The sequence below is a fragment of the Protopterus annectens genome, chromosome 10.part0 (genome assembly GCF_019279795.1).
Source record: "Protopterus annectens isolate FY-2018-M chromosome 10.part0, PAN1.0, whole genome shotgun sequence".
In the NCBI taxonomy this organism is placed as follows: Eukaryota; Metazoa; Chordata; order Ceratodontiformes; family Protopteridae; genus Protopterus; species Protopterus annectens.
In genome coordinates, this window is record NC_056744.1 from 1,350,492,077 (window position 1) to 1,350,519,475 (window position 27,399).

A 27,399-nucleotide genomic window follows, 5' to 3' on the forward strand; every position below is an offset into this window, starting at 1 on the left:
CAAGGTAATGGAACGAGAACGACAGAGTGGAGAGTAGGGCATGCACATAGAGGGTTATACATACTGACCACTAATATTCCAAAGAAAGGGGTGTGGTACATGAAATGCTTTGTATAAAAGGTGTTGGTGGAGAGGAAAATCACAGTGGCAATCTACAGATCATAGGAGAGGTAGAGAAAGAGCGAGAGATGCTAGGAATTGAGAGGAATACATGTCAGTATATAAAATACCCTGCCATGGTGCTACAACAAAACCGCAAAATGCTATCAACAATACAAATCTGCTGAACAGAAAAAAAAATACAGCACTTATCTTTGCAAGGAAGCCCATTCTTGTATACTCCCACACCACAGTATTTCTGAAAATACTAACTCCGAGATCTCCCAGTCTTGGGGATATGCAATTACTTCATTCTCTCACTGTTCAGTGACCTTAAACATTGTGAATATACTATGTGTGATTTAATAGAATGTGCCAAGCCCATTGATATGATACTTTATTAAAGTTACATCTCTCAATTGTCATGCTCCTGTGAGGGGCAGGAAATGCTAATTGCACATGCAGGGCATGCTATATAGGATCACAGCCTTTTTATGCAGTCAGATAGATTTAACATAATTTAAAGTAATAGTTGACATTAGAGTCCTCATATACCATTGCAGGTATGGTTAAGAGTTAATGAAAAAGTATTTACAAAAAGAAAAAAATTTTTTTTTTTTTTTTTTTTTTTTTTTTACTGTTGGCATTTGTTGTCTTACCAAACATTACAGCTTCAGTGACAGGAATTTTAGTTTTGGTGCAAGGCCAACACTGTCATCCAGAATTATGTGGGATATCCAAGATATCACACTGATTTTGCCAAAAATGGGTAGACATTCTTGCTCCTCTAGCCAGTACGGTTTGCTACATTATGCTAAAACTATGAATCTGAGCGAGGAGAGAAGAAGATATTTTATCAGCATCAAAGTCACACCTTATAAAAAAGAGCCCAGCTCTCTATGACACACATGCTTTCAATCAGCACCAAGATCAGCATTATGGTGTAGTTACAGTAGACTATAAACAGTATATGGAGTACATTTCATCACAACATGATTATCATGTATTTCTATATATACTGTTGTCAATGTAACCTTGTCCAACAGAAGTAAACACTTTCACATGGAATACCTGTTTTGAATGTGTTGCTAAACCACTGCATCAGATCAAGGATACATCATTTATTTCTGCTGTTTTGTGATTACAGCTTCACTACCAAAAGCAAGTAGTGCAGTCCTCTGAAAATAATCACTTTTTTTTATTGCACCCATGACTTCTGCTTCCATGGAAATAACTCCCTTTCTAGCTATCTTCCTTGTACTACTGATTTACAGTAAGGCCTATGGCAGGATATTCTTTTAAGATGTACTAATAGTTGTAGTGCCTGTTTCATGGAAGATAGAAAAGCAGTGTGGTGTGCTGCATGGCACTTTACTGTTTTTTGCAGTACATTTCAGCCTGTCACAAGGATGATGAAAAGATATAGCATTCCACTACATTATACCCTGTCACTGTATGAGTTCACAGTTTGATTGCATTGTTAATATCTGAAGTTGCTTGCTCTGATGATTGTCACAGCTGTGCCCTTAATCTGACATTGGAGACACCATGTCATGGCGCAATATAATATTATGATTTATGGTTTACATATAAACATTTGTTTACATATGTATGCATACACTCACACACACACACACACACACACACACACACACACACACACACACATGCACATACACATATGGATGTATTTATTTATATTGTTTCAGTAGACAGTCCTTAAAACATATAAACAAATCTGCCAAACAAAGATGCCAAACTTTACACTGCTCAGTTCTTCAGTTAAAAGTGAAATGTTAAATATTACTCCTTCTGTTTATATATATATATATATATATATATATATATATATATATATACATATACATATATACACATATACATGCACATACTATATATACATATACATATACATATATGCATACACGCACTACCAGTGAGCTGTGGCATTCCTTGGTATAGTCAAAGTAATTAAGGGATGTAAGCTTCAGGGCATGACTGATCTAAAACTCAAAACTAATAGAAACAGCATGTTTGAAATGATTTCAATTTTAAGCCAGTGCAGTTTTACACTTAAATACAAGCAACCCTCCCAACCATAGACATGCACACAGGTGCTAAAGAGGTAATTTATGTGTGTGAGTGAGTGTATGTGTGTGTGTGTGTGTGTGTGTGTGTGTGTGTGTGTGTGTGTGTGTGTGTGTGTGTGTGTGTATATATATATATATATATATATATATATATATATATATAGATAGACATATATAGATAGATATATTGATATATGTAAGAGTCATATTATTTGATTGAAAACTGCATTTCCACATTCCCTACTAATTAAGAATACCAGCTTCGGATTTATGCAACAGTGTGAGATGACAAAAATATAATTTTTGGTATTTGGGTATTCATCATTTTGTTTTTCAATATTTTCAGTTTTCAATCAAATATATGGAACCATATAAATAGACAGATAGATATGCAAGCTATTTTTAAAAGTAACTGGAGCTATCCTGATTTCACTGTGAGAGCTGTCCTAGTTTGACCCAATGCTGCACTGCTAGGATTAACTCCCCATATTCTGCTCCAAAGGATTGAGTATAAGGAAACTTATAGATAAACTAGAACGTATTCAGTGGACAGAACACTTAATCTCAAAGCAAACATTTGAAGCAGCGGCATGTACTTTTAAACTTGTTGCTTTGCTAATGATGTCAGTGTTCTCACTAGTTAAATGTGCACACGTAGGGCAGAGTATATTTTACATACAAATCAGCACTGCATTAAGTACTACCAGTGTCTAGCAATCATGCTTTTGGAGACATTTAGTGCTCTTTTTAACAAATGTTTCTTCAGGGTCCTACATGAACATTTTCACCACACTGTAACTGTGTGTCCTAAATTTGTGAGACCTGATTCCTCTGCTATAAGCAAAAGGGGAGTGCTCAGTACTGAAGTCCTGGGATGTATGGAGTGCATAGGATACATGTTGTCGATGGCTTTCAAGGATGTAGACTTAAGTATGTGCAGTCTGAATCAAAATATAAAAAAATAAAAAAGGCCATTTAGTGAACCATGTAAAACAAATAAGAAACACAAAGCTAAAAGCCATGATAAAACAACTTAAGCAAAACAACAAAATTCATACTGTTAGCACTTTTATCCAAGTAGAACTATAGAATAAGGCAAATCTCTGGATTTAAAGAAAGCTACATTGGTCACATTACCAAAATGAACAAATTCAAATTCCGTAAAATTTCAAAGCCCTATTTTACAAGCATTTGACTTGACAATTATACTGTTTTTGTCTAATAAATCTTATCGCTGCCACCTCTTGAATATTTTTGTTGTTCTGTTATTGCTGCTTTGCTTTGGCTTTCAGTGTTTTTTTAATTTATTTATTGCAATCGGAGCATTACAGTTGTGAGATATTGTACTAGAAGCTTTTCAGAACTGATGTGTATGAACTGTTGCCACTGTGTGAGCAGAGAAAACATTTTGCCTTTTGCTGCTACTCATGCCATAAATGCCATTATTACCCCAGAGAAAAAGGACAGGGATCATTTGTGTGGTCATGGTTTGATACTGTCTGGTGATCATTACAGATCTAATCAATTATTTTTTTCTGTGAAACATTATAAGCTTCAAACATAATTTTATACAGAGCAATTCATGGCTGTGTGATGACAGAACTAAGCAACTTTTCAATATGGAAATTTGTTGTTTTAAGCACAATAATTTTCTTTTCTTTTTATTTTATTTTATTTTTTTCTGGGATTGAATACCACATCAAACTGCAGCACATAAATGGTTCTCATCAATGCAGCTGTCTTCCATAATTACCTTTCCTCCTCCTTATAAGTGTGAAACTGCAAGAGATAAAATAAAACTTTCAATGCTATCTGATGCCAGCTGTTACTCTTAGTACTTTTTATGTGTAGCTTCTTTTATAATTTCTCAGCATAAGAATAAGGTATGCAAAGATAGTGTACAAGTCTTGTCACCTCATATTGGTGGTATTCTTAGACAGGTGAAGCTATATAACTAAAGATGCTATGCCTTACATGTAAGACAGCCTTCTGTCCACCACCATGTCTGTACCAGAGACATTGCAGCTTATCAAAGAACAACGATGTGGCTACAGTCATTTGCCTGGTGGGAGAGGGCTGATGTCCTACCTGTGATTTTTTTTTAACCTAAGAAATGTGAACTTATTTCATATCTGTTTCTTTGTAAATATCATTTTATTTATTTTTATTTTTTTTTTAATATATTTTTAATTTATGTTTTGGTTACTTAACATCCACTGGGTTTCACTTATTTCCATTTTGGTTCAGAACTTCAATACAACAAAATGATTTAGAAATCTAAGTAAAGGATTTCAAAAACTATGCACAACAATAATTATACTTAATTGAAAGGTGTATAAGTTATATGTTGCAATCAGATGTTATGATTGTGTCAGAACAAATATAAGATTAACATTAGAAAAAGTGCAGCATGAAAAAACAGAAGGTGTACATTTTATCTTTGAAAGTGTGTACCCAATTGGTATCAGATACACTAGAGTATGCACATCAGCGTTGTAACAAAACAGGAATATAAAATAAATACTAACATGGTTCTTTACAAAAACCAGAGAGCTAATGTGAGGTACTTTCTAGCTTATCCTTTGTTGCTTACTATCCAAGTCCACCAGGGAAGGCAGTGTTGCCTAATACATTGTATTTACTAAAGCAGGTGAGCATACTGAATAATAAAGCCACATTTATTGCAGTGCTGGAGCCAGACTTTTTTGCAAATCTCTATGGTGTAGAGGAACATTGACTTGTGTTAGATTAATGTCAGAAAAAATCAGAGAGACCTAGCAGCATGCCTTTCAACTGTCCATGATTTTCAGGGACAGCCCTGAATTTAATTCAAATTTTAGCTTTGTCACTTCTAATCCCTCCTAAAATTGGTGACTTTTGGAGAATGTGGTGAATTACACTTAACAAAATAATGACAGTAATTAGAATTAATGACCTCTTTTCCTGAAGGAAACATATATTAATTCTGCAATAACCCACAGATGGGTGTGGGTAATGCTGGATTTACCCATGGTTGGTGTGGTGACCAAACAAAGCCAACTGTAGGTAAATGCAGCATTGCCCACACCCAGCCGTGGGTTATTGGTATTATACAATGACATTATTTAAGAAACAAAATACTTACTTTTCTTAAATAATGTCATTGTATAATGCCTCCATGCAACCCTTCTGCAGGTATCCTGAGGCATTTCTGATGTGTACTGTGCATGCGTAGGGGTCCTGTTCCCACACTTACGCAGTACATCAGTGTTATGCAGAGGTAGCATCTTTGAAAGAAAGATCTCCATTGCTTTTTTAAAGCTATCCCACTATGTTAAATGAGTTTAACATAGCGAGATGTCTTTAAAAAAAGCAACAGAGAAAGGAAGATCTCCATCGCTTTTTTTTTTTAAGATATCTCACAATGTTAAACATATAACATAGCGAGATTAAAGCAACAGAGATCTTCCTTTCTCCATTGCTACCTGTGCGCGCGCACACACACACACACACACACACACACACACACACACACACACACAAAGAAAAAAAACATCAGGAGATATACTTACGGAAAAAGCCAGGGGGACCAGACCTTTTCCCATAAGTATATGTCGGATTTACAAAGGGCACACTGCTTGGGCTGGCCAATCACCGTGCTCGTTTTTGAATGTTTATGGCCAGTCATTGTATAATTCCCATTCTTTTATTCTATCAATGTCTCAAGGTAATATCACTAGGGTTCCTATTAAATGATCGAAGACACATTCTTTCAAATGCATCTTGATCAAACTTGAAAGCACAAAAAGGCAAAATAGCAAAATGGCATATAAGCAAATTCTTTCCCTGGGAAAGAAATTACTTGGCCGCTTTCATTACTTTGCGGTTTTCGTGACTGTAGTGTGATCTCGGAGTTGGTATATTTAAATAGGGGGGTTGGGGGGGTGAAGCCCCCCACTTTATGTAATGTTTTACAGTTTTGTTTGTTTTTTTTTTTTTTTTTGTGGAACAGCAATTTTTTTCCCCTTGGAAAAAAATCATTGTTCTAAGCATTTCAGATTGTAAGCTTTCGCTTACATGGGTTCAATAAATCATTGTTCGCTTTTAAACATTTGATGATTTAAAATAGACCCATATCACTAGTATTTTAAAAGTGTCCCTGATTGTCCCTGATTATTTCTGGTTTTGTCCCTGATTCTGGTGAGAACTGTCCCTGATTCATTGAGAGCTATACCTAGCAGAGGATGATGGGAGTGACTGGTCCATGATGTGTGAAGGGCAGTAGTTTTGTTAACTGCACTGGTGACACTTAGATGTGTGTAAATGTATTATAAGCAGCAACTGTGTCCATGACCACCTCAGAGAGGTTTGACATGTGTGCTTGCACAAATGCATGTGATTACTGTGAGGCATCTAAGGTGAAGATCTCATTGGCTACCAACAGGAAGGGTAGTGGGTGCTGGTTGGAAACTATTCCTAGTGCTCAAGTGATGACTGCCACTCCCAGTTTGCTTGACTCTCAGTCCAGATAAATAAAGGCGGCATAAGGCTGTTCTGGGGAACAACAGAGGAATGTGGGGGGGGGGGGTAGGGATGAATTGTAAGCAGTGGGTCAAAATAAAACAAATAATTTTGTAAAGACATTACAAGAAAATGATAGGGAGTATTAAGAAGGATAAACAGGACTAATGGACAATACGTGGGATTAGTGACATGGTAACCATATAGGGATATTTAGTAGAAGAGTGGCAAGTATATATGAATAAGATAGATCATCTGGTAACTATATATATATAGATAGATATATATATATATTTATAATACACATGCGCACGTACACACATTCCATATAAGTGACTGTAATTTTGTCGAATGGTTATAGTTTGATAGTTTGGATCCACTTGTAGTAATGGTAAAACTGAACTAAATTTATTAGTTTATCAGTTTCAGTTAACTTGCAACTTAAAAATTATACAAAGAATTACATGATGCTATTTATACTATTGAGATTAGTAAGTTCAGGCAAAAGTCTGTGCCATTAAGAGTTGCTAGGTCTGAAGACTTTAGTAAATTTATTTTGAGAGGAATGAAGAATGCATGGTGGCTGAGTATAAGACACTGAGCTGAGAGGTGGTGTCCAGAAGAAAGAAGTGCATCTAATTTTTAAAGCAAATAGAAAACATATCCAGTCCTATATATGCCTCTTTACAACTGCATGTTCAGTAGCATGTCAATGGGAGTAGCTTATATTTATAAAAGCTCAATAAATTTTAACTGCCTTTAGTCATTGCTTAAAATTAACTGATGTGTGCTTTGTTTCCTGTCACCAGAGTCACTGCTGTGACTGGTATACCTTTATGATTTCTTGTCTTTTCCATATGTTAATGTGGATTCTTTTTCCTGTACTATTGTTTATTTCTGCTGCTCTGCTGACCACCCTGTATATATTTTCTGTACAGTTCTCAGTACATTTTTCTTCCTTATTCTTTTAAGGACAACTTTGTTGTTTTGTTTCTTACCTACTTACTTCAGCCTACTTGTTCATGTCACTTCTGAGTCACCTATCTACTAATGCTTAACATAGACTTATGAACTCTTGCACTGATTTCTGCAGAACATGTTCTCTTAAAGTCCATTACTTCTGCTGTGTTTTTCTGATTCTTTTAGTAATTCCTTTTTTTTTTTTTTTTTTTTGGCTCCAAGCTGACCACCAACTTCTCGAGTACATCTGCTCGATCATTGGGTCTACAAAATCTAACTAGACCCCCCCCCCGATCATGTTAAGGAAAGGTGAGGAGATTGATGTGCCCAGAACTACTGGTGTAGAGGAGTGTTTTTCTCCTGCTTCCCAACCTCTAGATTATCCAGTAACATCTTGTTGGTGGGATATGCAGTGGACATGTGTGCTGCACTACTCCTCACTTATACAAGGAGCTAATATCAGCAGGACTGCCTTTTCCACCACAGCAAAGTGTATGTAGTTATTTCCCTGATCTCCACCACAGAACTCAAACACAAGAATGTGACCCAAGCATCTGTGCCTTCCCATAAGGATGGGGATATCCATCCTTCCTGTCTGTGTCATCAAATTGCTGTTCATGCTCAGGTCACCTAGTCAATAGTCAGTGCTTTATCTCTTATCACAACTGACCCTGCAAGTAACTACCAGTAGGTTTTTGTAGGCTTGTAAGACATTTAACTAAGGTGCCAGAAAACTGTTGGTGTTTTTTTTTTCATTGTACATTATTGTTCAAAATGGAGTTAAAAAGCATTGTGATGTGAGGAGGTCAATCAAACAGTCATTAATGTCTTACGTATCTGAATCATAACTAGGAAATTGAGTAACTCACGTTACAACCAAACCTACCTGCTTTCCTGTGAACAATTTTTTGTCCCCCCTCTTTCTCCTAATGCCACTTACATTCCCTGGATTTTCCCAATGGCTCCAGTAACTTTATCCATTGACCCAATCATTTCTGGGCTAAAGTCCAAATATCCCCAGGTTAGGTGAGAGGTTTATGACCCATTTTTCTTGCTCAGGTACCTAATCAGCCAATTTATTCCCACTGTAGGAGTCAGGTGGGAAGGAGTAGGCTCGTTTCAGGTGTAATGGAGCAGCTTATCTTGTTTCTGGGTCCCTTGAGCTTCAAGGTAGCCTTCATGGAGACGTCCCTAGCCAGTGCTGTCTGTGCATATACTTTTTTACATCTGTTCATATCTATGTCATTATCTAGCCATATAATATACATAATTTAATGCTTTTCACAGAGCTTTAACCTGTTAATCCATCAATGTACATAATATGTATATTTTACCATATTAAAATAGACAATCTGACTTGAAAATCCTCTGTGTTTGGCTACATACACATAGAGGTATTACACATTTAAATGTCTTCTTATTTATTGTAGTATATATCTACTGTCAGTGTTACTTAACCTCTGTGCCTGTGTCAGTAATGAAAAGGGTCGTCAGACCAGTCCAGCTACCCAGTTAACAAACATTAAGTAAATAAATAAATACTGGGGGACACCTACCATGAAACACCCTACTTACCAAAGGACTCTAACCTTGAATAAACCTAGTTACCAAAGATATAGTGCAGTGAAAAGCATTTTGTAGTAATGAAGTGATGGCATGAAAAACCCTAATTCTCATACATAAGGAAAGAATGAGGGTGAGCCTTGCAGTCTGTTTGTGTTTTCCATGACCTAAAGGACTTTGTTAGGCTGAAAACTTTATATTGATAGGGGTGGTGTCCCTGAAAATAATGTTTCTGTCACACGCGCACACACACACACACACACACACACACACACACACACACACACACACACACACACACACACACACACAAACTACACAACTGTTGATATGCTGGTTGGTACTTCAGAATATTACCCATAGTGCTTACTTTTTTTCTGTCTTCAAGGCTGTGATTCATTACTGTTTGATTTATTTTCATCTGTCAGCCTGACAGGTATACTGAACATTCACACTCTATTTTTGGTACAAGCCAAGTTTATAAAGAAAACAGAAATCAATATTAAAAAGAAAAAATGTAATTAGCCTAAGGAGCCAGGTGAAAGAGACATACTGATGGGATCAGCATACTTATAGGGTACCTTGAGAAAGAACAGTAGTTACGAAACAGCCATGTAAAATTAAATAGTCTCATAAATGAATAACTTGTTTCTTCTAGTTGCAGTTGTATCATCTAAAAAAGGGAATAAGGGCAAGGAATGCTTAATGGAGGACAAAGTGTGTTTAAGAAGCGGGGAAAGCAAATGCATTCGTAATGTGATCGTGTAGTTGAGAAATATAGGCAGTTTAGACACAAACAAACAAACAAACAAATCTATGTCGCTTAGGAAATAAAGCAGATGATTCCAGATGACCAGAGCTATGAAGAAGCCTTTGTTGTTTTGTGCTGTTTATAACACATTAAGCATATTAGGGAGTTAAGAGGAAGGTCTAAGGGGCACAACATAATGGGACAAATTTGGGGAGTCCTTAAAACTGAAATCTGAACATGAGAAATAGGGACATGCTTTAGCATTGCATTAGGCTGAAAGATAGATAAGGTGATAAAATTTATGTCACTGGTACAATTTACTGAGTGATAACAGAATTAGTGTGTTTCATATATTGTTTATTCTGACTTTTTCAAGAGTTAATTGAAGATAGGGTACCGAGAGATACTGTGCTTTAGCTGAATAGCTATAAGATTATTGCCAAGAAAAAATGTACCTAAAGAGACAAGAAGCTCTGGATATTATACAAAAGAAGGATCTGTTTATCCATTTTATAATTTAGTTGTTCATTGGCACATTCCCTGTTACTTGAAAGTTATCTTTGCTTCAGAGGATGGTTTGACTATGGGACATGTTGTAACCTAGAAATGGTTTCTACATATTTTACAAGTTAGCGCCAGCTGCAGAAATGCCTTCCAGGCTGGTAAGGTCAGTTAATCCATGTGATGCTGAGTTCTGTTACCCTGTGCATTAGAGCAGGATCCTGTAAGAACAGTGTTGTCCACAGAGAGCAGTGACTGAACCGTAGGACTGTCAGAGACCATTCCTTTCTTCTTTCACCTTTCATTCTTTCGCATTTTGCCATACTTCTGTTATCACCCCTCCCTTTTCTCTTTTTTGTTCCTTCCCTTTTAATGCTGTCGTACTTCCTGCTGGTATAAGTTCTCTTACTGACATGGTTTCTCTACCTCTTGTTCTCCTCCCATCAACAAACATAATCTCAGTTTATAATTCGCAGTAGGGAAAGGTCTTGTCTTTCTACATGTAAAGTGCATATTCATTTTCTTCACAAACTATACTGAACTGTTAAGACTTAATTTCAAATTGTCTGAAATTTGCTATCTTGATGTATTGCATCTGATACTTAATAATTAGGCTTACTGATTCAACCATTATGGGTCACTGAACAGTGATGATGTAACATAAAAATGAGAGTAGCTATTTTGGCAGGTTTTCATAATTTAGCTTCTGTGTTACAGTTACTCTTTTGCTGAGACTGTTTCTATGTACTCTTTACTTTTGCCAAGTAATGCTGCCAGTTTGTTTCTTATATGTTTGTTATTTGATATGGTTATGTTTTTACATTGCTATTCTGTTAGTCGTTTTACTTGGTAGAAGTTTTATTACTATTCATTCAGATTTTGTCTATTGAATATTTAGTTCCTCTGTATATTAATTGTTGTTTTTCTTCTTATTATTATTTATTATATATTTATTATATTCTTCAGTTTCATGTTGTCAAGTGCTTATATAATTAATCACTAAAGTAAACTTAAACTTTCCCTGTCTCTCCCTCTCTCTTTCTCTGTCTGTCATGTAAGAGTTTTTAAGATGTTAAAGTGTAATTGAATAATTATCTTATTAATGGGAAATGATGCATTTGATACACTAACAACAATGCATCAGATATACATCCTGGAATGCTTTCCTTAATTCTGTGGATGCACTCTAATCCAAATTATTTCTTATGCATAAATGTACTTGTTCTCTTCATTTTGCTAATGCTCAGAGTGCTCTTAACTCATAGTACATTAAAATATTTGTACTGAAAGTCAACCTGTTCTAGGACCTCTGTCTATTCAGACCCCAAAACTGATAGCCCAATTTAGCTATTTAGGCTATAATGAGATTAAATATCCTACCTCATAAACATTCTCATATCTAGTTCCTTGAATCCTAGCTTTAATGACAGCGATGGAGATCCTAAACAGAAATGACCCCATGATGGATCCCTGTGGTATTGTTATGACTAACTCCATCAAAACTTTTCCAACTACTTTTGCACATTGTTTTCTACTATACAGCCACTTCCGTACTAGCAATTAAATTGATCTGATGCCCTTCCTTGGCTCAGTTTTAATATTCCAATAGTGATGGGTTAAGCTGCTTGAGACAAACTCACATCCAGCCTGTGTACCAAAGTCAAACCATCCTAACATACAATACGTCCAATGTATGACCTTGGCCCACAGTTGTAGGGGTATATAAGCATCTATATGAGTGTAAGATCCTCAGACTATTTTGCCATCAGTTTAACACAGGATCTTTAGTTCTGTAAGCCTAACTTAATTTTAGTTGCTACTACTAACTGCCTACACTTATCCAGATAAATGGTCCATTGCAGACACTTCTTTGTTATTGTCTTTTACACAAAAGGCTTGGTAATGTCACTTTATAGAGAGAAGTGTGATTGTGATTAGCATGTACTTCATAAAGATCGAATTCTCATTCCCTGTTTTGTTTAAGGGCTGAACACAATGATAGAAATTGCAATATCTGCCAGCCGTTCATCCCCATAATTCTTTGTAACAGATTTTCTTCCTTAAATACTTAATTAGAGACCCGATGTGTAAAGCTCCTCATGCAAACCAAGATGGCAGAAGCCTAGATGTCAGACATCCTGCTGACACTGAAAGCATGATCAAAAAATCTAGGCCTGGATCTTCAGCTGCCCAGACAGATTTGGGTGTTCCTTCTGAGATGCAGCAGGAATCTGCTATATGCCTGACTCCTTCTCAGATGTCCCCTACCATGACACCAGTGGAGCCCAGTATGGTTCCTGCTTCCCTTATGTCCAGTGAGACTGAGTTTACTGCAGGAGAAGAGAAGAGGAAACCTAGGATGACAATTTCAGAAGGATGTTATTGAAAGGAGTTTTGCATAAGAGGCCTCTAAGAAAACCAGTGGCCCCTCCTTGGTATATTAATTTTATGTTAGAGAGCTTAACACTTGCACTATTCAACCAGCTAACCTGTCTGGCTTGAGGTACTTAACATGGAAAACATTTTTTTCTGATTACTCTGACCTCTACAAGAAGGGTATCTGAGTTGCAAGTTCTTATGGTGAGTCAACCCTATCTCATTTTCCACAGTGACAGGGTTTCTGTGAGAATGAATCCTTGTTTTATGCATAAAGTGGTATCCATCTCTCCATTTTCTTTCCTAAATCAAAAAATGAGGGGGAGAGACTGCTTCATAACTTGAACGTCCACACACAACTTGGGCACTTTCTTGACAGAACTAAATCTTTCAGTACTTCGGCTCACCTGTTCATTTCTTGGGAAGGCAAAAAGAAGGGACAACCTGTGTGAAAACAGACTATTTCCAAATGATTGTCTGAAGTTACTACCTTTATGTTTGAATACTCATTGCTATAGGAACAGCTCCCCCCTCCTCCCACTGTTTTTTGGCGTGGGGTTTATGGCAGAGTGTGGTTATTTTCATGTATTTATTTATTTATTTATTTTTGCTATTCTTCTATTGCCTTTTCAGAGCTCGGCCTACCTTTTTGTGTTGCCAGGAAAGCTCTGAAGAGCCTGACACCCAAATTTGTCATTTAGTCAGCTCAGCTTGGACTGCCAAACAGTTTGGGTGCATGGAAGGTGCCCTGAGGCTTTTGAAGCAGGTCAGCTGTTATATCCTTGGCAGGATATAACCAATATATATAAGGCTATTGCAGCTATGATCATGCAAACATTTACGATTATGGGAGGTTTGCTTACACAACTGTACTTTCATTCTACATTGAGGTCACTGCCTTTTTTATTGCATTTCATTTATCCTGTGTCAGGGGAAGACCTGAGGTAGTATTTATACTACTAGGGGAAATTTGGCCAGGACATTCTGGAACTTCCCCTATTTTTTATGCAGCTGCTTGATGGCGCCAGATGGTTCCTCCAGCAGCAAGGAAGAGGCCTAAGGCAAGCAGCAGCATGGAGGAGAAGAGGAAAGCTATAGAAAGCTTAGAGGTAGAAAGTCAGGTTGGGAGAAACAAATGTTCATTATGGAGCTTCAGAATGTATTACCAATGATGCGTGTTTAGCTGTCTCCATGGAGAAGGAATTAAGCAATTCTGCTCAACTGGTGCAGATAGCAGAATTGTCTTCAGAAGGGTCTGTTGATGACATTCTGTTAGAAATATATGAGCAAAATGATCTAGGTGACAATTGTGCTATTTCTTGAGGTGAGACTGCAGATAACTTTTTTTAGAAGAGATGAGCATGGTAATGTGGAAAAGAAACCAGGCTATATGAGGCAGAGAAAGCAGCAACAAACTGAAAAAGTGTCTGGATTTTTGGCAGGAGATAATGCAGGAACTAAAAGGTACACAGCAATGACAGAAGGCAAAAAAATAGAGTAGCAGCAAACTGTAAGTAAAACTGCTTTTAAAAAGAAGAGAAGACCAACTGTGAGAATAAGAACAAAACAAAACAAAAAAAATGACAGTGTGGGACAATTCTGGGTTTTAAAGCTTAAGAAATTCAGTTTTTTATACATACTGGGACAGAGACCTTTTGTGACTAATCATTTGAAACCAAAGGACTAATAATGAAATTTCTGGAACTGTGTAACAAAAAGAAGGCCATTTTCCATGCAACAATTATTTGTTTTCTGGTAGTAATGTTACTTTGCCGATTAGAACTAATGAAGTGGAAGAAGATGATGTTAAAAAATATTCACAGTCTATGTGAAACCGCTGATAATATTATAAAAGTAAGAAATAAGACAATTTATGTAATGGAGGCTGGAGGCTTGAAGCTGTTTTTAAATGTGAATGAAAAATAATGTAACACTTGCCAAGTGTTATTTTTGTGGATGGTCAGAGGGCCATTAAAATCTGCTGGCCAGCCCAAATATTTTTTTTTCTTTTGTGGTGACTTTTCTGTTTTAATTCATGATTGTGACAACATACAATCTAATGAGTGTGGGGAAAAGACAGGGGGGAATTTAATAAAGTCTACACATTTTTTCCCATGTAGGCATTGCACCACACTGCTAACACGGCCGCAAACATTTTTAGATTCAGTAAGCGCTACTGAGCAGCACTCATGAGCACGCCAACACAGAAACCTATGTGGCATGCAAATCTCCTCATAATCAGGTGAATCATATGCAAATGAGGCAGGTAGAGTGATCGAGCAAGCAGATAGGCAGCCCTGAGACCCCGTGTCAATGTTTGTAGAGTACATGGAAAAATTCCATGTATAAGACTGTAGACAGTCAAAAGGGGCTGTAAAAATGTAGGGAGACACACAGATATGAGCAAAATTATCCTCTTTGTGTTCCAAAAGTTGCAGTAAATATGTTAAAATAGCATTCTTTTTTTTTTAATAATCTTGGCATGTTTGCATGGCAAGCCACAGTGCACAAACATGCCTTAAAAAAAAAGTGTAAAAATCAAATATTACTATCATGAGACTGAAATGTATTGCATACTCTGTGTGCAGTACCTACAATTGTGTATTGGTGCTATTGCTAACTTGGAAGGGCTGGGAAGCGTGTAGTATCCAGGTTGTGAGCACAGATCCCTATGCAAATGAGGTGGAGTTACTGAATAGCGTAATGGGGTAATTGTGTTTGCAGATCCCCTCCGTGTAAGCAGAGAATCATGTTGGTGTCCACAGAGAAGGTAGCTGACACCAGGAGAGGGTGTATCCACTAACATCTGAGCTGATAGGAGCATAGCTGTTCTGTTTGTGCGGCGTGCTGCCATGCTTAGCATGTAGGTTTGGGGGGGGTATGCACTAACTGTTAAGCAGTGTTCAACTATGGGGCACACGTTTGCACGGTATACCAGTGTGCTCAGAGTATCTAAAAAGTCAGTGATGTATTAATTAGTGTTGATCCTTGCTTAACTTAAACTAGGGCCATTAAATAATGTCAGTAATATACTAGGCAGGTGCACTGCATCATAGTTGGCCAATCACTCAGGCAGCACCTACAGTAAAGCACTATACAGAATGCAGATGCCCAACAATCTGATTTTTCCCCCATTCTCTGCACCATTGGAGTATAGACTTGAGAATTTTAACTGAAAGAATGCTAGGGGCTGCTGCAGGTCTGCTACATCTGTATGTGCTAGATGCAGAAGTCGATGCTGTTGCTGTTGCTGCTGATAATAGGCCTAGACAGAGAAGTAGAAGAGGGTTCAGGTCCAGGGTAACCTTCCAAGGGCTACATGAGCTGAAGATTGTAGAGCACTACAGGGTGGACAGGGACATACTACAAGAACTCTCTGAGCTCTGCTGCCCTCAACTCAGACCCATGCCAAAAGACGGGAAACCATCCCAGTGGAAATAAAAGGTATGTGTAGCCCTTAAGATAATAGCCACAGGTACCTTCTAATGACCAACTGGGGACATGATGGAGATCTCACATGCATCAGTATCCAGGGTACTCTTCCAGTTCCTGGATGGCATGCTACCACATGCCAGTAAGCACATATACTTTCCCCTCACCCCTGAGGTGAGGGCCAGCAATGTGCAACACTTCCACCATGTAGCATACTACCCAGAGGTACTGGGTGCCATAGATTGCACTCATGTACACATTAAGGCACCACCTGGTGAGGAGTGTAGAATTTACATCAACTACAAGGGGTACCACTCCGTCAACTGCCAGGTCATATACAATGCAGTATGCATCATGAGTGTGTATGCTGGCAGCCCTGGCAGCTATCGTGACTCCTGATATCTGGCAGTCATAACAGCTGTATCAGATGTTTGCTAGGGGGACATCCCACATGGCCATTTAATGGGGGATGCTGGCTACGTACTGGAACCCTGGGTGATGATACACATAAGAAATGCACATATACCCACAGAAGAATGCCATAATGAGGCAAATGCACAAACTAGAAACATCAAAGAGTGCGTGCTTGGGTTGCTGAAGTCATGGTTTCAGTACATTGATATATCTGGTGGAGCCCTGCAGTACTCTCCAGCCACATGTGCACATATGTTCACAGTATGTGCCATACTACACAATATGATCCTGCAGAAGCAGCCACAGCAGGATCAGCAGAGGAAAGGGCTACATAGCACCCCACCATTGCTTAGGTCACCACAGCAATGGTCACAGCAGGAGTTGGAGGAGGAGCACCCTGATTATGTCCCTGTAGACAGACATAGGAGTGAATGCCCAGCGTGCCCTGGCATTGGCTAAGAGACAATGCATAGCACTTTCACTGACAACCTAGGGCACTTGGGACTGACACCTTACTCCTCCTTACATGCATATATTAAAATAGCTTATGCCAGGCAACCCACACAACCTGTACCTATCCAAGTATTGGTTGTGCACTGCTTGCATCAAACAGAGTCAACCCTGAACTACAGGTCTGTCAACTGCTGCATTCTCAAGGTAAGTCTCTAACCTATGCAGTAATTGTAAGGATTACTATAATAAGATATCATATGAATGGATCTGCTGCTGTTTTTCAAGGAAATATAATGTGCTATTTGGTCAGAGTTAATATCCACATGGGACAACTGTTACCCAATCCAATAGTATATTTTCCTTAATTTTCACTGGGCCTCATTGTTGGAATATTCACAGCATCAGGCAAGGGAGATGTTAAACAGTGGGCACACATGATAATTGGACTACTGTCTACTCATGCTGATCAGGTGGTGTTGTTCCCCCACCTCCAAAACAGCAGTGTACTCATATAACCGCTTTAACAGAAAATCACCTGTGGTATATCAGTGGGCCAGCCAATCTTTGGGCTGTGACATAGATAGTGCTCACACATTGTATGCCTCTCTTCATGCAGGATAACAGTGCACATACATAGGCTGTTAATTGTGTGATGAATGACTCCTCTCTGTCTAGCAACCTGTGTGGCTCAGTAGACTAGGGAAACTAGCATGGGTGATGGTGTTGATGGTTCTCATCTGGAATTACCCACATCTTTTACATGTGAGGTAGTTGGTGTTTTCATAGAATGTCATACCTCCCAATCTCTTAGTGCAAGAAATCAGGAATAAACAGGAAAGACTGGGGGGGACAAAGGCCCAAAAATAGGGACAGAGTTTAAATATTGGTCACATAAACGTAGACAGTTGCTGGAATTAAAGGTGTTGCAGTAGTACATATTATCTGATGGTTATAAAGTCTGACACAATTGTTTGTTTGTAGTTGGTAGAATGTATTGATGTCAACATTCAAATAAAACACCAGAAGACCACAGATGTGTTAGGAACAGACCAAACATATGAAGCAAAACTCTGAGCATTCTATGAAAATCAGGACAGTTTGAATCCTTTGAATAACATTATGGCTGTGTGACAGTGCAGTTTACTCACCATTATTAGGGTATGTGGGACAATGAAGACAACCATACACATACTTCTATATATAAAAGTAATGCATATATAAATGTAGCTCTGTCTGTGTATGCAGACTGTTAGTCTGTTGAGGGTGTAACATTACCATCCCCAATCATATATTTAGTAGAGCAGACAGCTGGAGAATACTGTGGACATTTTGAGTGAAGTGCAGTACTGCAGAAAGAGTGCAGATGTTAATGTCTATAACATACAAAATCCCTGACTGAAATACAGGTAGGTTTGGCCTGGAGTCATACTATAAGTACTGTCAGTCCCACTGAACATGCCATACACTTAGTAAAAATGAATACACTTCTGTTCACCCTTCATTGAAATGACCTGCTATGTATAAATATCTATACATACAGACATATATGTATACATATCTGTCAGTATCTCTCTCTCTTACAAGCATAGTATATCTATTGCTATGTAGTGTCAAATAGATATATACTGATATATATATATATATATATATATATATATATATATATATATATATATATATATATATATATATATATATAATATATATATATATATATATATATATATATATTAAAATGATACATAGAATCCCCCCAGATATCTACATAACACATATACATATATCATACATACACACAGAGCTACATTTATATATGCATTCCTTTTAAATACAGAAGTATGTGTATGGTTGTCTTCATTGTCCCACATACCCTAATAATGGTGAGTAAACTGCACTGTCACACAGCCATAATGTTATTCAAAGGAGTCAAACTAAGGGAGCAACAGTGCATAATCCACTTACCTACAGACCCCTATACCTGCTGGATGTTACCACGTAAACAGATACAGGTGAGCAGGTGGTGTAATGTATAATGGTGTCAAAGCACTTACGGACATGGCACATTGTTCCTGCCCACAGTGCTGCCTATCTAGTTGCAAGCAGCCACATATGGCCATACTGGTAACTGTACATACATAGCTAGGATAACAACAGTTATCTCACTGCTAGGATACTAGGTGCAGATAACAGTACAAACCAATTTCACTCTGCAGGCCACAGATGCTGTTCAACACAAGCCTAGTTTGTGTAATGCACAAGTACTGTACCTACAGTCCCATATATAATAGACTTAGCCTGTGGTGCATGCGATACGTACTGTGATCTATAGTGTATAAACCTAGATAGATAGGGGTTCTGATTTTATTGCAGCCCAGTGTATGTATGTGTGTGTGTGTGTGTGTGTGTGTGTGTGTGTGTGTGTGTGTGTGTGTGTGTGTGTGTGTGTGTGTGTGTACCCCTGTAAAACAATGGACACACCCTCATGGGCTATCCAGCAGCAATGGTTATGCACTTTCTGGGCCTGTAACTTGCTGCTGGCTTCCAAACTGCCCTCTTCTACAAGGCCTGATGATGTCAGCCACCTTAAGACTAGCTGACAGAGTAGTATCAGGCGTAAGCTGTGGTGCATGCAATACGTACTTTGATCTGTAGAGTATAAGCCTAGATATCTAGAGTCTCTAATATCACTCTGCCTAACATGGTGTGTATGTTTGTCCATATGGCATACGTATGTATGATAGCCTTTGTAACTTAGACATAGTTAGTGTTTTGCATCATTTTATTTGTAGTGGGTGATGTGACCACCAAAATGACTGACCACAACAAGGCTTGCTGATAACAAGCATTATGAGTTCTACACTGATACTACTAGCAGACACAAGTTGTGCTACATGCATCAGGTACTATGATGTGTAGTGTGTACCAGTACATAGATAAGTTTCTAATCTACAGCCAACTTGCAGTATGTGTGCTTTGGCATGTCCTATATGCAGTGAGTGGAAGTGATAATAGCCTAAATGTGGCCATGTTTGTATGTGAGGCTGTTACAGCAGTATACATCATGTTATGGAGCCAAAGGATATATGAACTTCACTAGCATAATGGCCATGCAGCCCTCACAGTTAGAGACATCTGTATATGCCTTGGTACAGGACCAGCACGTATTGCCACAGTTCAAGAAGGACTAAGGCAGATGCCATGTGTTGAGATGACAGTTGTCCAGCCAAACAGATAGCATGTACTGAGGTGCACTGAGGTGCTCTGTGTACAGTTAGGCAGGGTCTGTTTCAACAGTATGTTTATATCTGCTAGACAAATGTCTCCCACAAGCATGTAGTACTAACATCACATAGTATGTTAATGTCCTAACAGTGAATCATCCATCTATTATGCTCCCTACAGATAGGCAGCATATATACTCCAACAAAGTCACACATTGCCCTGTAGCAGGCCTTATCACAAATAAGCATGAGTATGCTGACTGCTGCCATTGTCCTTGGTAGACTGTCATACAGATGCGAACTTATGGAGCCATGCACGTATTCTGCTGTACCTTGCTGAAGTCATATTTCTACTGTGCTGCCATGCCATGCTGTGCAACTAAATTGCCACCTTGTGTCCATAGGTTATCTCCTCAGACTCCTGGAGCAGAAACATACACAGGTCAATGACATACCTGTCATTGTGTAATAATTCCGCCAGTACAACATCATACAGCATAGGACCATACATGGTTGAGTCGACAGATCACCATCTCTGGCCCTGAACATGGGAACTGGCCCACAAATGTATGTTACTTACTTATGACACATGCCAGCATACAATATATGTTGGTGACCACTACAAGTGACATGGTAAAGCAATACTGCATTACACAAGTACATGTCAAGTAATATAGTCACCCTGTGCATCAAGTACATAGCTTCATTTCCCTTCATCGATTGGAAGAATGACAGGGATGTAGTACAGATATTATCACTTGCACAGGGTGATGTGTGGGGGTGCTGTAAGCCTAGGCTGGCCCAAATGGTTGACGGCATGTCTGTGAGTCAGGAAGGGGAGAGGGTTAGATGGACCTTGGAGAGGTGCCGTGTCTGTCTGTAAGTGACCTGCATGTGACAGTGGTGTGTGAGTGTGTGTGTGTGTGTGTGTGTGTGTGTGTGTGTGTGTGTGTGTGTGTGTGTGTGTGTGTGTATACACATTCAAGCACAGTGCTAGTCCTACATGTGTATATGTTGGACAGCTTTGGATCGTACATGGTTCAGTTGACAGTTTACCATCTCCAGCCCTGAACATGGGAACTGGCTCTGCCAGGAGTTACACTGGCACCACCATGTCTAAAGTCAGATGCGGTGCTAGTACCTGATGGTGACTGCTGTCTGCTGGGCCGTGTCCCCCATGGGACCACCCAGGACCACGTGTCCATGGCATGCCACATCATGGTGTGGACAGCACACTCCCCTCTGTAGTGCTGGTTGTACTGCCACTATGGGATCATAACTGTGCATGACCATGTGGACTCTCAGCACATGATGTTGTTAACCTATGTCCACAGGTCCAATGCCCAACTCCAGCCACATGTTCCAGTACAATGTGCTTCCCAAGACAGACATTGTCTCAGCCCACTGTCTGTCTACTGCATCAGTGAACTGATCCAGGGTGTTCCCAATGTGGTGGAGGCAGTCATGGATGTCAGACTGTGCTGCATCCATAACCCTAAGCATATGTCTGCAACAGGTGGTGGACAGATAGCAGTCCTTCTATGAGCAATCCTGTCAATCTGCCTGTGTGGGACCTCACCAGCTCTCTGGCTATGGCCATTGTCTATACTCACTGAAGCCATAATTGCCACACTTGCCTGTTCAATGTCTCCACCCTCTGACTGTCCAATATTTGAGGCCTGTGGGCACATGGTATGTGTGGGCATGCTGACTGTGTGTGGTGACAATGGGGCTAGACAAGGAATGTCAAACTCTGAGACAGATTCAGCCCCCAACAACCCCACTTGTGATTCACTGTGGCCACCATCATTATCAGAGTCCAAAGAGACACTGACATCAGGTTGTGCAGTGGAGAGACCCCTACCCCCAGTACAAAAGCAGTACATTACTACCTATACTATCTTCAAAGACTCATAATAATGAGGATCCACAACTGCATTGCAAGTCTCACATCTTCTCATCTCTGCTTTCATACACAACAGACTTCCTCACAACAAAATACACATTTGACCCAAGGCCTTTATAGCAAGCATGTCAGGTAAATAACATGACACTTGACCAGTACAATGTACCTTTTAGGTATGCAATTGACACTATACCTGATATAACAACACATAAAACCCAGTACATCTATCTTAACAAATATATACAAATACAAGTTTCAGTGCCTATGGTATGCACCATTGACCTTTTGCTTTTTACAAGGCCTGTCGGATTAATTGCCTCATGTACACCAGGAGGTTTATTCACTCTGAACTATAACTGCAAAAGTGTTTCTGCTCATTCAACTACACTCCTGTGATTACTCATTCTAGGAAACTTAGGTAACTGTTCCAGACTGGAACATACAAACATTCTACTCTGGTTACACATAACATTAAGTGTGCATAGGGAATTATCCTGGCACTTAACCTTAATAGCATACATATGATCCATAACAAACATTATCAAACTTACCACAGCCAGGACCATAGCATTGGACAACTACTGACAGACATGTAGAAAGGTAAGGGTGACATAATTTCAGTAGCAGTGCATGTTGCAGCACAAGTTAATATCTGTATATATCTCATATGTACAGTAGCTACTGTGATACTTAATATATTGGTGGCATTCTGAGTATGAGTGTACAACTGAGCTTAACCCCCCCCACCAAACCACATAGACCTGACACCCACGTAAAGGTATATACAGTCTGACAGAATGACTACTACGTTATTACAATGGTGAATACAGTAAGCTTACCTGCACACTCTTCTGCTGTCAATACTGGGGCATCTACCTCCACGATGTATGGTGTGATGGATGCCTGGAAGGTGTCATGTGTGCCTAGGTTCTTCAGGAATTCCACAGTGGCTGTGAGTGGTTGTTCCATTTAAGGTGCTCTGTCAATGATGGCACGATCCCTGGCTACATCAGCTGCCCTTCATTGTGCAGCATTCACCATTTCTGTAGCGCGTTGTCGACCCTGCTCATATGTCCTGTCCTGCTGGCAAGTCTCATTCACATCCCGGACAAGGTCTGCCTACAATGCAGCCTACTGTTCCCTGTTATGCCTCCCCCTAGATAGGAGGATGTGATGATGCTGCCGTAATCCTTGAAGTATTAGTTCATTCTCTGCATCTGAGAAGGGGGCATGCCATCTGTGATACATTAGTTCTGAAACACATGAAAAGGGAAACACATTACAGGATCAAATACATGGATGTCCACTAAGCACAGATACAACAAGAACAAAATGGCTGTCACTGTCCACTACTTGCTCAGACATGTCATTCCCCACAGTCTGACAACATACTACATGTGTGGATACAACTGAAATAGTATCATTACTGAGATAGTTCCCTGTGTGCCATGAGAGATTCTGTTGTATGATCATACACCCGACACTCCGGTCCACTGTGTTGTGTCCCCTAAGGCCAGCCACCCAATAATATGTCATAAGACCAGTGCCAGACAAATAGCAATGTGCTGTTACAACCACTATATAGGACAGTGCAACAACACCAGCGTGCCACATTGACAAAAGACAATGCAACCCTGATGTATTGTACATCCCCGGTATGTGTAAGACAGCAGGGTATCAATGGTGGCATATCATTACCACAGGTCTAAGACAGGCTTACTGTTGTAATCCCTATTCCCCATACCTCTATCCTCCCATCTGCATCCTGTTATACACAAAAAACAGTTACATACCTGGTAGAGTGCAGTACTACTCTGTTGAAATGTGCTACTAGTAATGTTTTGCAAAGGTGTGCTCTGTGTGAGGAAAGTCTCACACAGAATGTTTGCACATAGCCAGCCGCTTGCATTTTAACATGTTTCTCATTAGCAGATAATTGCCTCTAAATGATTCTGTGACTCTGATATGCTAACTGCAGCCAAAACAGCTGAGTTGCACTAGAATTAGCCAATGACATGCAACCACTGTGCAATATATAAGGCCTTCATGTAAAACAGGGCTCCTTCCTTAGCTGTTGATATGGACATCATTGGGGTGAGGAGACTACATTTTCGCAGAGAGTACGTCTGTAGTGGAAATCTTTACACAGAGTTGTGTGTACCATAGGCTGCAGCTGCATGTAATAGACATAGGCGGAAAGTGTGAACACTTCAGAGGACAACAAGCTGTGGGTCCATCTGTGTCAGCTGTGTCAGCCTTGTTGTAGAGGTAGAGCCAGGGTAAGGGTACCCTTTACACTCTAATTAGAACATGTGTTTAAGGTGCATATGTTAGGCAACTGTGTTAATAGCAGAGTACTAGGTGGCATATAGTAATGCTATACAGATATCTGAAGTGTGTCCCTACCTGCAGGCCTGTGACTTCCAGCACTGAAAAGCAGTTATTTAATGTCCAAAGCTTTGTGTGGATAATGAGTGTGTGAGTCATTCAATAATTGCTGTCTTCACAATAATGTAATTGAAATGCAGCACAACACTGGATTTGAACACAGAACTGAGTATGGCAAAATATACTGTATGCAAGGTATCTAACAAACTAAGCTACTGAGTTACTGCTGCAGCAGGTGTATTTGCAAGATATGTATGCATACATTCAGGCTGTAACAAATATTTTCTACATCCATCAGAATGTGCATGGCTTTATATGGATGTATTCCTTTACCAGAGTCCCAGTTGATTATGTATTTTGACATGAATGCCTTGGCAGGTGGCTTTCTGCATGTTTCTGATAAAAGGACACATTTACCTGCTATCATAGGCCTCAGTTCCATCCATTATCATGTCTCTGGCTGTCTAGTGGTGTACTATTGCACCAGAGTCCAAGGTGCACTCCCATTTTTTCCATTAATTTTTATTTCAGTTTGCTTGGTGCGGCACTGTGCACAGGTCCACTGAAACATGTCTAATTACTGTAAATGGCAGTTACTATGTTTTCTTTAAACCACTTCTTTTAATTAAGAGTTGCATTTCATGGTGGGTTAATGCAGTGTGCTGTAGCCGTGATGGGCTTGGGTTCGAAACATGGCAAAGATGTTTATTTTGTATATGTGTCTTACAATGTTGGAAACACATATAGTTATTATAGCTCTATTTAGCTGAGCTTAGCAAAGCTGCATGATGCAGTACATTGTGCAGTGCTGCTCTAAAAAAATGTAAAGAAAAGACAAAATGGGAGATAGTAAAGTGGTGAAATGGGGGCAAGAAGGGGCAAAACATATTGAAAGGCAGGTAGGTATGTGCAGGAAGGGTGTAGGAAAGAACCATAGCAATCCATTTCTTGTACAGCAACAACTCTGCACTTTGACAGAATTTGTAGATGAATTTAGAATCTCAAACCCCAGAGAGAGGGTTGAGGATAACATAACTGTGTTGTCAAGCCAATTGGACCAAATTACATGTGTCCAGTGGACACGTGTGTGAAATGGAGAGATATGTATGGGACAATATTTTTTTTGGGACAGGTGCACATTTTTAAGGTGAGAGTGGAATGTTGGGGAAGGGACATAGGTAATGTGGGGGAGGTAAACTAGGTAGGTGAGGATGCATCTGCAAATAGACAAGACAGACAAAACAGCAGACAGTAGCAGTGTGTGACATATGAGGGTGGTGAACACCTTGGATAGGGAGGATGTGAAATCTGAGTGCCATGTTTCTCCAGACAGCAGCTGCATTACTCACATCCCCACCAATGGGACTGTCAGCACTGCTTCATCACTGCCCCAGGGGTGGCTGTGCTGGAGGCTGGGAACAAGGGTGAGGCTGCCCCACCAGGTGTTCTGTAAATGGATTTGGTAATACATTGCATTCCGGATACTAATTTATCTGCTAATTATGTGACAGATTGATTAAGCAGGTTTAATTACATTATGAGAAATCATGACACGTGAGAGGCATGTTTGTGTACAGTAAGTAAACTAGACAACCATCATGCCTTAGTTGGCAGGCATCAGAGTAGAACCCAATAGCTGTGACTGCAGGGGACATCTGCAAATAATGTAATAATTGACTGCAGCAAGGGATACAGCCATATTGGGATTATACAGCTTTATTTATGAATCAACAATGCTGATGAACACATTATTGGTATTGATGTTAACATTCTCTGAAATCTAAACACAACATCTGCTCATAATATGGGCTTTCTCACCCATGTATCTGTTGTGCTGCTGATGAGAGAGAAAGAAAATGTGAGCATTATGTGACTGATACTGAAAATTTAGTGCCACATTATCACTGGATTCAAACCCAGGGCTGTGTGTGGCAAAATGTACTGCATACAAAGCGTTTAATAGACTGAGCTACTGTGGAGTTCACACACAATATCCACTCATGGACTGGGCTACCTCACCAATATATCTTTATTACCTGATGTCTTTTGAAGAGAGAACATTTTGTGACAGATATTGGCCTGGAGACAGCCTTGGACAGTAGTAGGAGTTAATCAGTAAAGTTTGCAGGCCATTAGATTTGGTGGCTACAGCTATTACATTGTTGTACTTGACTGCAGCAACCTAACCATAGACAATCAAAGTATACAGCTGTAATGCAATGGTTTTGACAACAACACAATCCTGCAGAGCAACATTTTGCTTACTGTTATTGGTATCATTATTGTTTTATTGAAATACAGTTCTTATTCATTTATTGAACTATAGCTGTACAGTTCTACTTGCCCATTAATTGCACTACAGTTTTATTGTGTATACTTTATTGCAGTAAATGCTTTACTCTTGCTTATTGCACTATAGTTTTCATACTAAATCTATACTTACCATGCTCAAGGCACAACCTGGCCAGGCACCTGGCATGGGACTTGACATTGCGAGCCCTCTCAGCTGCAGCTGTTGGGAGAGAAACACACCATTATGCATACCAGTTTTGCAGACATTCAGCTTGCATATTGGTAAAGCAGAGGAAAACATACTTACATATTTGTGTGCGCATTCCCATCTCTAGCTTCTTGGACCCAGGTGTCCAAGGTTCCCCTCTTTCTCCTCTTCAGGTCATCATAATGGTGTTGACACTGCTATCCTGTATGGGGGATACCAGTAACACTGGTGAGTTCCCTGGCCAA

General features: G+C 39.4%; 1 protein-coding gene across 6 annotated transcripts in view; it reads left to right on the top strand.

Annotated features, from left to right (window-relative positions):
• The window catches only part of NTNG1 (netrin G1), a 2,528,066-nt gene that overhangs the window by 1,826,936 nt on the left and 673,731 nt on the right, over positions 1-27,399 (top strand). The window lies entirely within an intron of this gene.